This window comes from Syngnathus typhle, unplaced genomic scaffold, assembly GCF_033458585.1.
Source record: "Syngnathus typhle isolate RoL2023-S1 ecotype Sweden unplaced genomic scaffold, RoL_Styp_1.0 HiC_scaffold_42, whole genome shotgun sequence".
NCBI lineage: Eukaryota > Metazoa > Chordata > Actinopteri > Syngnathiformes > Syngnathidae > Syngnathus > Syngnathus typhle.
In genome coordinates this window covers 435,001-437,500 of record NW_026871948.1, presented here as the reverse complement: position 1 = coordinate 437,500, position 2,500 = coordinate 435,001, and the positions used below count along the sequence as shown (strand labels likewise).

At 35.4% G+C, this 2,500-nt stretch overlaps 6 non-coding genes across 6 annotated transcripts in view; all 6 read right to left on the bottom strand.

Moving 5' to 3' along the window:
* Positions 1-424: 424 nt before the first annotated feature.
* Positions 425-543, bottom strand: LOC133147411 (5S ribosomal RNA). The gene has a single exon (XR_009711729.1). It is a non-coding gene; the product is annotated as a 5S ribosomal RNA (ribosomal RNA).
* A 217-nt stretch (positions 544-760) lies between these two features.
* On the bottom strand, positions 761-879 carry LOC133147456 (5S ribosomal RNA). The gene has a single exon (XR_009711772.1). It is a non-coding gene; the product is annotated as a 5S ribosomal RNA (ribosomal RNA).
* A 401-nt stretch (positions 880-1,280) lies between these two features.
* Positions 1,281-1,399, bottom strand: LOC133147750 (5S ribosomal RNA). Its single transcript, XR_009712044.1, has one exon. It is a non-coding gene; the product is annotated as a 5S ribosomal RNA (ribosomal RNA).
* Positions 1,400-1,628: 229 nt separating this feature from the next.
* On the bottom strand, positions 1,629-1,747 carry LOC133148133 (5S ribosomal RNA). The gene has a single exon (XR_009712349.1). It is a non-coding gene; the product is annotated as a 5S ribosomal RNA (ribosomal RNA).
* Positions 1,748-2,116: 369 nt separating this feature from the next.
* On the bottom strand, positions 2,117-2,235 carry LOC133147441 (5S ribosomal RNA). The gene has a single exon (XR_009711758.1). It is a non-coding gene; the product is annotated as a 5S ribosomal RNA (ribosomal RNA).
* A 249-nt stretch (positions 2,236-2,484) lies between these two features.
* LOC133148176 (5S ribosomal RNA) overlaps positions 2,485-2,500 on the bottom strand; it is a 119-nt gene continuing 103 nt past the window's right edge. The window contains exon 1 of the ribosomal RNA XR_009712390.1: positions 2,485-2,500. This exon is cut by the window's right edge and continues 103 nt beyond it. This is a non-coding gene — a ribosomal RNA (5S ribosomal RNA).

Below are 2,500 nucleotides of genomic sequence, written 5' to 3'. Positions count from 1 at the left end.
TAACCTGTAATAATTTAACTAGTTTGTCCTGTCTAGACAAAATTAGTTTACCAAAGTGCTAAGATCATTTCAACTTATTGACTAGCTGCAGAGGAAGCAATCAAAGATGCTTTGTTTACAGAACGTCGTAAAAGGTCCCCTGCTATGCTTTGATCAGCAGGGACCGGCTGCTTCACCCCAACCTGTGTATTCCCAAACCCCCACTTTCAACCCCACGTTGTTTCTCTCAATAAATAAGCGCCTGACGAGGCCTGAGTCAGACTTCATTCGATCATCGCTGAGAGCACAGCGACGAGTGAACTCTCCGCCTGCAGGTGTCTAAAACGACTAACTTGTCTCCAGTGTGGTCCTTGCAAAATAAGTTAGAGTGAACACCACCCTAACATAAGTAAGTAAGTAAGTAAGTAAATAAATAAATAAATAAAGCTTACAGCACCTGGTATTCCCAGGCGGTCTCCCATCCAAGTACTAACCAGGCCCGACCGTGCTTAGCTTCCGAGATCGGACGAGATCGGGCATTCTCAGGGTAGTATGGCCGTAAGCCGTGATCACACTCAAAATCGTGCATTTTATATATAATGCTACGGATGACGCCACTAGGTTGGAAACTCTGGTTATAATTTCAATGTCGGAGTTTAAACTCGGTTTGCAGTTTCCGAATGCCATACGTAATGGGTGTTGAAAGTAAGTAAGTAAGTAAGTAAGTAAGTAAGTAAGTAAGTAAGTAAGTAAGTAAGTAAGTAAGTAAGTAAGTAAATAAAGCTTACAGCACCTGGTATTCCCAGGCGGTCTCCCATCCAAGTACTAACCAGGCCCGACCGTGCTTAGCTTCCGAGATCAGACGAGATCGGGCATTCTCAGGGTAGTATGGCCGTAAGCCGTGATCACACTCAAAATCGTGCATTTTATATATAATGCTACGGATGACGCCACTATATAGGTTGGAAACTCTGGTTATAATTTCAATGTCGGCGTTTAAACTCGGGTTGCAGTTTCCGAATGCCATACGTAATGGGTGTTGTCAAAATTTGCTTTAACAATTGAAGTGGGGGGAAAATAAATAAATAAATAAATAAATAAATAAATAAATAAATAAATAAATAAATAAATAAATAAATAAATAAATAAATAAATAAATAAATAAATAAATAAATAAATAAATAAATAAATGAGTAAGTAAGTAAGTAAGTAAGTAAGTAAGTAAGTAAGTAAGTAAATAAATAAATAAATAAATAAATAAATAAATAAATAAATAAATAAATAAATAAATAAATAAATAAAGCTTACAGCACCTGGTATTCCCAGGCGGTCTCCCATCCAAGTACTAACCAGGCCCGACCCTGCTTAGCTTCCGAGATCGGACGAGATCGGGGGTTCTCAGGGTAGTATGGCCGTAAGCCGTGATCACACTCAAAATCGTAAATTTTATATATAATGCTACGGATGACGCCACTATATAGGTTGGAAACTCGGGTTATAATTTCAATGTCGGAGTTTAAACTCGGGTTGCAGTTTCCGAATGCCATACGTAATGGGTGTTGTAAGTAAGTAAGTAAGTAAGTAAGTAAGTAAGTAAGTAAGTAAATAAATAAATAAATAAATAAATAAATAAATAAATAAATAAATAAAGCTTACAGCACCTGGTATTCCCAGGCGGTCTCCCATCCAAGTACTAACCAGGCCCGACCGTGCTTAGCTTCCGAGATCGGACGAGATCGGGCGTTCTCAGGGTAGTATGGCCGTAAGCCGTGATCACACTCAAAATCGTGCATTTTATATATAATGCTACGGATGACGCAACTATATAGGTTGGAAACTCTGGTTATAATTTCAATGTCGGAGTTTAAACTCGGGTTGCAGTTTCCGAATGCCATACGTAATGGGTGTTGTCAAAATTTGCTTTAACAATTGAAGTGGGGGGAAAATAAATAAATAAATAAATAAATAAATAAATAAATAAATAAATAAATAAATAAATAAATAAATAAATAAATAAATAAATAAATAAATAAATAAATAAATGAGTAAGTAAGTAAGTAAGTAAATAAATAAATAAATAAATAAATAAATAAATAAATAAATAAATAAATAAATAAATAAATAAATAAATAAATAAAATTTACAGCACCTGGTATTCCCAGGCGGTCTCCCATCCAAGTACTAACCAGGCCCGACCCTGCTTAGCTTCCGAGATCAGACGAGATCGGGCGTTCTCAGGGTAGTATGGCCGTAAGCCGTGATCACACTCAAAATCGTTAATTCTATATATAATGCTACGGATGACGCCACTATATAGGTTGGAAACTCGGGTTATAATTTCAATGTCGGAGTTTAAACTCGGGTTGCAGTTTCCGAATGCCATACGTAATGGGTGTTGTAAGTAAGTAAGTAAGTAAGTAAGTAAGTAAATAAATAAATAAATAAATAAATAAATAAATAAATAAATAAATAAATAAATAAATAAATAAATAAATAAATAAATAAAGCTTACAGCACCTGG